The sequence below is a fragment of the Terrapene carolina genome, unplaced genomic scaffold (genome assembly GCF_002925995.2).
Source record: "Terrapene carolina triunguis isolate 2854851 unplaced genomic scaffold, T_m_triunguis-2.0 Scaffold374, whole genome shotgun sequence".
Lineage (NCBI taxonomy): Eukaryota > Metazoa > Chordata > Testudines > Emydidae > Terrapene > Terrapene triunguis.
In genome coordinates, this window is record NW_020664725.1 from 17,409,253 (window position 1) to 17,421,352 (window position 12,100).

Consider the following 12,100-nt stretch of genomic DNA (forward strand, 5'->3'; position numbering starts at 1 on the left):
ACGAGCCCTGAGCCCAAGTTAAACCCAAGCCTTTATTCACTCTGATCTCCCCTGGAAAATAATTTGTCCCGTGCCCTGTGGCTCTGTCCCCAGGCCGGTCAGAGGCAGACAACGCCAAGCCATGGCAGCAGCAGCTACGTTCGATTCCACGCAAAGGGGAGAGACTCCTTTAAGATCCTCCCAGAGGAGACAGATACTCCAGTTGTCCAAGAGGTATTATTTACCCAATCTCCTTTATGTCACAGGGCAGCTTTAGATTGAGAAGATTAATGGCTCAGGGGAGTGCGAGAGAAATCCCAAGGGACTGCTTGGTTTCGAAAACAAAGTTTCCTCTCCCCCCAAGGTTAAAATACAACTGAAAATTGACCTGTCTCTCATTGGCCCAGTGCTAACCAAGGGGCTGTAGGGGCTTCCACATCTCAAAGGTTTGGCTGTTTATTCAGGATTATATCCCCAATTGCCTCAGGTAACGGGCAGCAGGATCCTGGGCGCGGCCGAAGTGCCTCCAGGGGACTGATAGCAAGGGAGGGCCCGAGAGCAGGGATGGGGAGGAGAGTGCCTGGCAAGGATCTCGCCCGCCATTTTACAGGGTCTTACCCCCCTACCTCACTCATCTCTCCTTTCGCCCTCCCACTCTGTCCCTTCCTCAGTTTCTTTCACTTCCTTTTTCTCATATTCCCCCTCTACATCTAAATCCTCCTTGCCTCAGTCTCTTTTATCTCCCTTTCTCTCATTCCCCCTGCCACCCCCGGCCCTTGCTCTCTCTCTCTGCTCCCCTCGCTGATGTTCCTGTGGGATCCCTGCAGAGATCTGTGCCTTTTCCCCTCGCTAGTCCTGGTGCTCCCCTTGTCTCCCTGGGGGAGGTTTCCCCAGGCACTGCAATGGCCAGGGGGCATTGGAAAACCCTCCGCCGTTGGCCCATGAGCAGTGGCTCCCTTCTTGAGTGGGCCCAGCTACTTCGAGGTTTCCCTGATAATTGTGTGATTGATGAAAAGTTGATGGTAAAATGATACGGCAGCCAGAAGTGCAGGCCTGACTCCATCTGTATGTGCCCCCCCAGCAGCTCCCAGCCAACACTTCACACCTGCACTGTCTAAAATACTGCCCTGCCCCCTCAGCCTTGTCACCCCACTGGCCCACGCTTTGTGTCCTCTGCCTTGAGTACTCATCAGCGTGGGCACCTTGTCTTGCCTGATGCTCACAAAGCACCAGGCATGCCTAGCACTTGGGTACATGCAATCACCCTGGTACCTTCCAGCAATGGAGAGAGTGGGGCAATGCGGGCTGAGGCTGAGCAGGGGCAGCCCCCGCCATGTGACAGATGCAGGCACATGGAGCTGGGAGGACAGGCCTTCCTTTCCCTTCCCTCGGAGCCCTGGCAGACTGACCCGGTTGTTCAGCAGAGCTTTTAACAACAAACACGGCTAAAACCTGCCCTCTGTGCAGCAACCTCGACTCCCTGCGCCACCAGTGGGTGCTCGTGCTCAGCACCTGCCAGCAGCAGGCTGGGAGCGATCACACTGCATGGATAATAAGCCCACCCTGGGAGATGGCAGGGATGCAGCACCCATGTGGGGGAGGGGACTGGCAAGCCCACAGTTTTGTGAGCTGGACCCCTGAGCACAGCCCCTCTGCCACAAAGGAACTTAGAGCAGCCTGAGGGTTGCTCTAGGCTCTGCCAGCTTGAGGCCAGCGGCCAGATGGAGATGGCTAGGCACAGTGCACGCTGGCCACACCCTTTCCCCACCCTGCTCCCTAGGTCAGGGGCTGCAGGATGACTGCCAAAGGAGCTAGCTATACCTATTCTACACTTGCTTGGGGCCAGCCCAGCTGGGGAGAAGGGCTCTGTTCCTACTCCCCTTGGCCTGCCAAAGCAGCACAAAGGGGACGGAGCATAGCCAGGAGCGGACCTCAGGTCTGTGGCTTCAGAACTGCTGTCCCTGAGATCTGCAGACAGACTTGAGCTGCTGTACAAGCTCTGGAGCTGCATGCACCAGAGAGGAACAAGCCGAGCCTGTGGGAGCTGCTGTCATGCCAGGGAGTGGGGAGTTCTGCACTACGCCCCCCAGGGCCATGAATAAATAAACCTTGTAGGCTCCCGGTGCTGGAAGCAGTGGAGTTCTCCTTGTCAGCGCCCCCGACAGCCACCATGATCATTTATTTATTTATGGATAATTAGGGCAGCAGCTTCATTATGCTACACAGAAGCGTTATTAATGTGCCAGTGTCAAAGTCAAGGCAGAATGCAAGGGCCTTGAGATCTGCCATGCAGAGACGGGGCTGCTCCAGCACAGGGCTGCGGTCGCAGCCGCTGCTCGCACGACGGTTGTGTTCTGGTCTCTTAACCCAGCCTGGGCAGTGCTGGAGAAGGCAGCTGGGAGGCTGCTCTTGTGCAGAAGGCCTGTAGCCCGTGATGAGCTAGGATCTTGTTAACAGTCTGGAGCATGATAGCCCGGCCCTAGAGTTCTAACCCCAACAAACCCACCCTCACTCTCTCATACGCTCTGGCCAGTTCTGTACTGTTTAGAGCAATGTCTATAGGTCCCTGGGGGTTTAGTCCCTATTCATTTCTACAGGGCTCTCCCAACCAGTGGACACTTGGGTTCTAGTCCTGACTTAGCCAGGTGACCTTGACCAAGTACCTTCACCTCCCTGTCCCCATCTGGAGCTAGATGGGCTGCTCCTCGCTTGCTGGGCGCTGGCTTGATTAGGGCCGATAAAGCCCTCTCTAGCTCCTTGGCCGGAAGGTGACATGAGGTGTTGTTCTAATCTCAGAGGCTTGTCGCTCTGTCACAGGCAGGAGTTGGGGGGCTGATGGGCTCTCCTCGGCAGGTAGGAAATCCCCCCCCAAAGAAAAAAAAGGCGGCTTTTAATTTACAGGAGCCGGGAGGGAAGCTATAAAAATTGACCAATTAATAGAGGCGTCACTGGAGACCTGCAGCAGAGACCGGTCTCTTGGGACCAGGGCCGGCTCCAGGGTTTTTGCTGCCCCAAGCTGCAGGGGTGGGGGGGGAGCTGCGATCACGATCGGCGGCAGCTCCACCGCACCGCTTTCTTCTTCGGCAGCAGGTCCTTCCCTCCGAGAGGGACCCGTCGAATTGCCGCCGAAGAGTCCGACGTGCCGCCCCTTCCCCTTGGCTGCCCCAAGCACCTGCGTGCTGGGCTGGTGCCAGCTCTGCTTGATGATGTTGTGAAAGCAGTCCCAATTAGAAATCAATAATTAGTAGCCATAGCAATGCAGAGGCCCACACAGGGGTGCTAGGCACTTTTACAGCCAAACAAACACTTGGGGTGGACTGTCCTGCTGCTCCCTGTAAGCCCCAGTCCAGTGGAGCACTGGCTAAATATACAGGGAGACAGACACTGTGGCTGGAAGGAGGGAGAGCACTTGTTTGCCTGTAGCTCTCCAAAGGTCATACCAAGTGGGGTTACCCTTGTTAATTACAGCCTCTGGTGCCTCATGAGGAGATCCAGGGAGGAGCAGAGCCCAGGCCTGAAGCCATGACATTAACACCAGACTGTGGGGTCAGTGGGTGTCTGAGCAGGTGGATCAGGGAGCAGAAGCGAGGAGAGGTTGCATAGGGTTGTGGGATGCAGAAGGCAGCCGAACCCCCCCTGGCAGCCAATGCAATCCTGCATGTGGCCCCCACAGCACTGCAGCTGGGTGCCGGGATAGAGCAGAAGATGCTGGCAGATGGTGTGCTCCTGCCCAAGGAGGCCTGCATTCCTTGGCCCCTCGCCTTTGACTTTGCAGCTTAGGGCAGGATTCCCATGGCCCTGTCTTGAAGGGCTTAGTTAGGCTTCTCCCAGTTTAACTCTAATAATAGCCTGCCTTGAAGTTTAACCTCTCCCCCCAGCCAGCTGCTCACCAGTAGATTCCAGGTCACAGCCTTCAGGTGCTGGCAGCTGGGTCTGCCCCCCCCCCACAAACCAGCCTGGCAGGAGGCCCCCTAAGTGCTCCTGTGCCCCCTTTCCCATGGCGTTGGCTCAGAGGCTGCTGGGCCCTTTGCACACAGTGCAGAATAATGCTATTAATGCCATCTGGTGCCCAGACAGAGATCCCCTGCTTAGGAAATCCAGACATGGCTTTTTGTGCCTCTTAATCTGTTCACTTCAAGCCACGGGGGACTTGGGGAATGGGCTGTTCCCATCTGTGAGACGCTCCCTGTTAACATGCGCGAGGGACAGCGCTCAGGGACGAGGAGCTGACAAGGCGCCCATGGCTGATGCCCTAGCGTGGGCCATGGAGGCTGCTGGGCCAGCCCTTCAGCAGCACACAGGGGCTTGGGGATGGTGGGGAGATTATGGGGGAAATGAGCATGTTTGACCCCAGGTCTGACTGGAGTAACTGCACTATGATCCCCTCCCCATAACTCTCTCCCTGGCAGTCTGTCACCCCAGCACCTGCCTCCTCCACCCCACCCCAGCAGTCACCCCTCTCCCCTGCACCCACCCCTCATGCACAGCATGAGCAGAAGGGCATGGGAGGTACCTGCGGGTGCTGAAATAGCTGGGCTCCCCCAGGAGGCAGCCCTGGCATCCGGGTGGGTTTGCAGCCATGCCGTGGCCCAGGGTTCATCTCACACCCCTGCTCTTTCCCTCGGGTCCCACATGCGAGTGGTCAGTGAGGGAGACACAAACAAGGGTCCGAAACGATCTGCTGTCTGGGAAAGGGCCCTGGGCTGGCACCAGACATGGGCTGGAATTATCCCCACCCAGGGGTGCAGTGTCAGGGTCTGGGGTTAACAGGCCACTTTGCCTTGAATGGTCCTTTCAAATGTGTTTACTTCCACTAAACATTCAGTGCCACCCCGTATTTAGCTGGGACACTCGGAGTCCCCCTCAGGTCGGTGAAAGGTAGTTTTCTGGCTCCAAAGCTCGTCTCTCTCCAACAGGAGTTGGTCCAACAACAGCTATTACCTCCCACACCTGGTCTCTAGGAGCCAGGGTGTTAGTTCAGGCCCCAAATTTAGCTCATTTGAAGTCTCCACCCTCACCCTACTGAACATTTTCTAGCTCAGGCCCTTCTCCAGCCAAATCCTCCTTTGCTTGGCCTCCAGGTCTGACAGTCTCAGGAGGAATCTCACTGCCCTGAGCTCACGATGTGTTCAGGGAACACGATAACGTTTCCCCCTGCCCCCGAGTGCACTGGCTTTTCGCCTTGTGCTGGAGTGGTTTGAGACAGACTGGAGCTCAGCACCCTGCACCCCCATGACTGACTGAAACAGTCTGATTTAGGGGTCACACTCCAGGGGATTTTAAAATGAGCAAGAATTAAGAGGTCACTACCACCACATGCCAAACACCCCCAGAGCTTCCTATAGGCCTTCACCTCCCTCCGCTGGCTGGCGTGATACATATTCCCCAGCCATGGCCGATAGACAGGCCTCAGCTTAGCATGTCAGCCGTGATGGGCTGCTGGAGAACTGGCACACTACTGCAGTGATCCCGCTAGCCCTGCCTATTCCGTATAGATCATATTAACCAAAACACTTAATTATTTACTCAAGTGCTCCCAAGGTGGCATGTCACAACCTTGTCGAGATCTCTTAATTAGCAGATCATTGACTCAGTTCTCCTGCAATGCTATGATCTAACTGGGCCATTGGATAGATGGCACATGCCAAAAATCCCTGTAGAAAAACCAACACCTGCCAGAGATGTGGCATGTGTTACAGCTGAAACCTCTCCCATATTCTGGGATTAAAAGGACATAGCCCAAGGGATTAAAGTCCATGTCAAACAATCCCCTAAAAGGTTGTTACACAGAGCAGGGAGAAAGTTTGCTCTTGTTAACCTCTGAGGCTAGGACAAGAGGAAATGGGCTTAAATTGCAGCAAGGGTGGTTTAGGTTGGACATTAGGAAAAAACTTCTTGTCAGGGTGGTCAAGCACTGGAACAAATTGCCCAGGGAGGTTGTGGAATCTCTGTCACTGGAGGTTTTTAAGAGCAGGCTGGACAAACACCTTTCAGGGCTGGTCTAGAGAATACTTAGTCCTGCCTCAGGGGCCTGAACTAGATGACCTCTCGTGGTCCCTTCCAGTCCTACACTTCTGGGAGTCTATGAAAGGCTGGACTTTTAACACAAAGCCAGTGTTGATTAGACCAGAGAGAAAAATGGCAACTCAGCTTCACCCTATCACTTCTTTCTTTCAGACTCTCTCAAGTCTCTGAACTGGAGAAATGAATTTGGGTTTTTGCAAACAGGAGAATGACAAGCTGTGTTCATGTAGTTGGAATTAACACAGTGCACCTCCCTCGAGGCCTTACAGAAAGTGACTAACCTCTTCCCCCCCCCCCCCCCCCGCTTCTCTCCAGCTAGAGCACAAACATTTAAGGAGGCAGCAAGAGAGGATTTCTGAAAGGACAGCGACCTGGTGGGCTGCTGAACACGACCCCACAGCCTGCAACCCTGTTCAGAGTTGGGAAAAGAGGAATGCATGCAGCCCTGCTGCGGGGCCAAGCACAGGGGTACTTCAGAAAGCAGCCATCCTCTTGTACCCAAACCCCTGGGATGTCAGTGGAAAAGCTGGGCTTGGGGGGAGGAGATGGGAAAACAGGAACTCCTTTTACACTGTGTGGGGAAGAATTCCCTGCTGCAACTCATTGAGCACTAGCTTACACTCAGGTAATCTGAAGCGATGAAGCAAATACCCAGCCACTGAAATAAAACAAACTCTCACATGGGGAAGAGATTTAAAATATAAATGGGTGACAGGCACCACTGACAGGACATATAATAGGACTTTACAAACTGTACTGGCCTATGCATTACACAGTATCCTTGCTGTTTGTATAAGTAATAACATTGCTGAAAATATAAAGCAATGACTAAAAGGCCATTGAAAATATTACAACATCAGTTCTTTAAAGCTATTCTGGGCTAGTGAGTTACAGCACAGTCATGTCTGCCTGGCCCTCAATGAAATTAAAGTTGGGCACTTTATTCCCATCTTCCAGGAATTCTGATTGCTGTTGGTGCAATGGGCATTTGTACCGAGTCTCTCAAAGCTCCAGATCTGTGTTAATAAGCACCTTAGATTATTACAACAGAAAAGATTTTAAACATCTAATTTTCTTTTCACCATGAACCCTTTAGTCTCATTATCTGAGCTGAATCTGGAGCAAAAATTAACCAAGTCAGTCAGCTTTCATTTTATGGCTCTCCTGTTTTAGCAACATGTTGCAATGTTTGGGTTTCAAACCCTCCAGAGGAAATGTTTGAATCTAAACAAAAGCCAGCTTTCAATGGGATTTAAAACAGAAATCATAACAATATTTCTAGTGATCTTGAGTTCTGTAATATTTATACCATGCTGCTGTGAAATACTGGAACACAAACTTGACAATGTTCCCTGAGAGAGAAACAGTTTTAACATGCAACTCGACTTGCATAATAATGCTACAGCCAGAACCTATACATGCAAACAAACAGAGTTGGACACGAGGTGGCAGTAACAGCACGTCTGTTTATCCAGGCCCTTATCCCATGCCTGGCTGTTTTGCTGGGGAGTCTTCCAGAGGGGCTGGAGTGGGATAAGAAAGATGAACCAGGCACAGGTTCACATAGGGATGAGCTGACCAAGAGATGGACCCAGAATTACTCCCTGTCACAGCCACACTCCACACCAGGGTCTTATCCCTCCTTCCAGCAGCGAGGCACACGGTCCTGCTGCAGTATACCTCATCCTCGGCCTTGCCCCGAGCTGTGGCTGTCCCCCCTCGTTACTCTAGGCATTTCTGTGATGCCCCTTGGGAGTGCAAGGCCCCATACAGACCAGCTGCCCACCAGAGGCTCTCAAATGCCTCTACATTAATTGCTGGTTGCTTTCTTCCTGCCAGGGGTTTTAATTAGGGCTGTCGATTAATTGCAGTTAACTCAAAAATATTAATCACGCTGTTGAACAATAGAACAATTGAAATTAAATATTTTGGGATGTTTCTATATTGTCAATCATATCAATTTCAGTTACACAGAATACAAAGTGTACAGTACTCACTTCATATTTATCTTTGACGACAAATATTTGCACTAAAAAAAACAAGAAATAGGTGAACTGAAAAATACTAATACAAGTACTGTAGTGCAATCTCTATCATGAAAGTGCAACTTACAACTGTAGTTTTTGTGCTACATAACTGCACTTAAAAAAAACCCACTATGTAAGACTTTAGAGCAGGGGTCAGCAACCTTTCAGAAGTGGTGTGCAGAATCTTCATTTATTCACTCTAATTAAAGGTTTCGTGTGCCAGTGATACATTTTAACATTTTTAGAAGGTCTCTTTCTATAACTATTGTTGTATGTAAAGTAAATAAGGTTTAAAATGATTAAGAAGCTTCATTTAAAAATTAAATTAAAATGCAGAGCCCCCTCGACCGGTGGCCAAGACCCAGGCAGTGTGAGTGCAGTGAAAATCAACTTGCGTGCCACCTTTGGCACCCGTGCCATAGGTTGCCCACCCCTGCTTTGGAGCCTACAAGTCCACTCAGACCTACTTCTTGTTCAGCCAATCGCTAAAACAAACAAGATTGTTGACATTTACTGGAGATAATGCTGCCCACTTCTTACTTTCAGGTGACACTGTAATTAAGAACAGGCATTCGCATGGCACTGTTGTAGCTGGTGTCGCAAGATATTTACGTGCCAGATGCTTCGGCCATCATTCCAGAGGACATACTTCCATACTGATAATGCTCGTTAAAAAAAAATAATAATGCATCAATTAAATTTGAGACTGAACTCCTTGGGGGGAAATTTTATGTCTCCTACTCAGTTTTACCCACATTCATATTATAACAGTCTCGGATGATGACCCAGCACGTTTGTTTTAAGAACACTTGCACTGCAAATTTGACAAAATGCAAAGAAGATACCAATGTGAAATTTTTAAAGATAGCTACAGCACTAGACCCAAGATTTAAGAATCTGAAGTGCCTTCCAAAAATCTGAGGGGGACGAGGTGTGGAGAATGCTTTCAGAAGTCTGAAAAGAGCAACACTCCAATGTGGAAACTACAAAACCTGCTGGTGGCATCTGACGCTGAGGATGAAAAATGACTATGCATCAGTCAGCACTGCTTTGGATTGTTATTGAGCAGAACCTGTTATCAGCATGGACACATGTCCCTTGGAATGGTGGTTGAAGCATGAAGGGGCATGTGAATCTTTAGCACATCTGGCATGTAAATATCTTGTGACACCAGCTACAAGAGTGCCATGCAAACGCCTGTTCTCACTTTCAGATGACATTGTAAACAAGTAGTCCGCATTATCTTCCACAAATGTAAACAAACTTGTTTGTCTGAGTGATTGACTGAATAAGGAGGATTGATTGGACTTTTAGAATTATGTACAAATAAATTCTGCATTCAAAAATAAAACAATGTAAAGCTTTAGAGCCTACATTTGTAACTTCAACTTGCATGATAAAGAAATTGCTCTACAGTACTTGTAGTAGGTGAATTGAAAAATACAAATATTTGCACTGTAAAAAATGAGAGTAATAAAAATATAAAGTGAATACTGTACACTTTGTATTGTACTTGAAATAACTACATTTGAAAACATAGAAAACATCCAAAAATATGTAAATAAGTGACACACAATCAAAAAAATTAATCTGTTTAATCTCTTGACAGCCCTAGTTTTAATGCCTCTGAACAGAATGGAAAACTAATGAGCTCATTAATCTCAGCACAAGGCCTAGGGAACAGTGCACTGTTCACGTCCTGCACCCGGTGGTCAAGGGCACAGAGCGCCCACCCCAGCGCCACTTGAGAGCAGCCGCTCAGCATCTAGAGAACTGTGTTTCCAGAGAAGTGGAAGTGCAGGGATTCCCAGGTAACCCAAAGCTAGGATTACACCAGATGGCCGGTAGATGTCCCTGTTGGTCCACCCAAGCCCACACAGTGTATGTGCCATTAGGGGGGGGGGGGGAGATAGCTCAGTGGTTTGAGCATTGGCCTGCTAAACCCAGGGTTGAGAGTTCAATCCTTGAGGGGGCCACTTAGGGATCTGGGGCAAAATCAGTACTTGGTCCTGCTAGTGAAGGCAGGGGGCTGGACTCGATGACCTTTCAGGGTCCCTTCCAGTTCTAGGAGATAGGATATCTCCATATATTAATAATAATATCAGATTCCACAGGCTATGGGAACTCCTCTCCCGACTCTCTCCAATAGGATCAATGACTCTCCAGCCGGGAAGGGTGCTCTCCCTGAAGGCTGCATATCCCTTGCTAAATATACCCCAGCTCACCCTGTCCTAGGGGCCCAGCTCCAGCAGCCTCATGGGACTTCTCTCTTCTCCCATAGGAGTAGCCCACTGAGCCACACATTCCGAGGATGAGGACAAGGTGCTCATCCCCAGAATATCACGGGGTTGTAAGCATGTGGACATGCATGGCCAGCCCTCCCTGTCAATCTCCTAGGGCAGCCACACCTCTTCACTATCACACTTAAAACAAGGGGGAATTGAGCTGTCTCTAGGACTCAAACCCTCAGGTCAGGCAAGGCACCAAACAGTCTGCAGCCCCTAGCTCAGCAGACAGGAGACCAACATAGGGGGGGGGCTACCACCCCAGGGGTGAGGTGGCAAGGGGACCAGGCCCACCCAACTCCCCAGGTCCCACCCTAGGGCCCAGGCAGTGGCAAAGTGTCCCACTACTGGGTCAGCAGGGATCTACCCACAACACAGTGACCAGTCTTCAGGCAGCAATACAGCCTGACTACCATCAGCTGTCCCAGAGCTACTTCCTCCCCTCCCCTCAAGGTGTACCTGAGTCCCATGGTCATCTTCCACCTCCCCAGGATACCCTGCCTGGGGCAATCCCAGCTGCTCCTCAGCATCAGCCAGGTCTAGCAGCAGACATCTTCTGCAGGCTCCTGCACCAGCAGTAGGGAGAACACATCCATCTCCCTTGGCAGCTCCAGCCCAACTGGGCCGCAGGGCCCGCCTTTTATACTTCCTGTCCCTGCCCCGCCCCTCTGCTTCTGGCGCCATGGGTGTGGCCTTCCTGGTTCCGCCCACCAGGGGCTTCTCGCGGTCTCTCCCTGTCAGTCTCCAAGGGCAACTATGCCTCTTTGCTCCAGGGGCCAGGACAGGCATCCTTCCCCCCACTCCTGCCTGGCTGCTGGAGGCCACTTGCTTTGCTGCCCCGAACCTGGCTGTGCAGACCCTGTCCTTGCCTGGTCTGGTTTCCCTCCCCATGACCAAGCGGAGGCATTGTGTTCCAAGACACCCCACCAGAATGCTGAGGGCAGGAGGGCGCAGCAGAGAATGCACCAGCAGCGTGAGACTCAGGGGAGCCCAGAGAGAGAGGGACCAAAACGGGGTTTTAGATTATTCGCCCCTTTCTTAAAAAATGGGACATTTCCCATGTGCATCAGAAGGACGGGTCAGTTGGCTTCAAAATGGAGGGTGGATTTATGCACAGGGCAGGGGCACCATTCATTCCCTCTAGGAAGCCTGTGATTCCCTCACAGAAATAAAAATAGGACCAGTCTTACGGGTGGGTGACCACCCAGGGGGGAAACATCAGCACTTAATTTGTGCCAGGGATTGCCAGGGCTGAGCATTGGCACCTCTAGGCTTGGCAGTACATAGCCCTGGCATCTGTGGGCTCCCGGCAAGCAGCTGCTGCTCTCCGGCTGCCAGAGGCAGGAGGCAAGGAGCGGGGCAGGAGTGGGGCGCAAGGTCGCAGAAGGGAGCGTGGTGCAATGGGGCAGGGGAGGTAGCAAGCCTGGGGGTGGGGAGCCCAGGGAGGCAGCAAGATCCAGGGGCAATGGGGGGATGTGTGGGGAGACCGGGGAGGCAGCAAGATCCAGGGGCAATGGGGGGGATGTGTGGGGAGACCGGGGAGGCAGCAGCAGACAAGGGCAGTGGGGGGATGGATGTGGGGGCCAGGGTGATGGATGGGGAGGCAGCGTGGGCCAGGGGCACGATTATCCTTAAGGCCAGCCCTGAATATCCCCCTCTGCTTGATGAAGAGAAGGGATGTGAGGAGGGATCTCCTGCTGCCCAGGTGGTGGGCCACAGAAATTGGGGGCAGGGGGAATCCCTCCTGCTTGCCTGGTGAAGCTGTTCTACTTGGCTTAACTATTC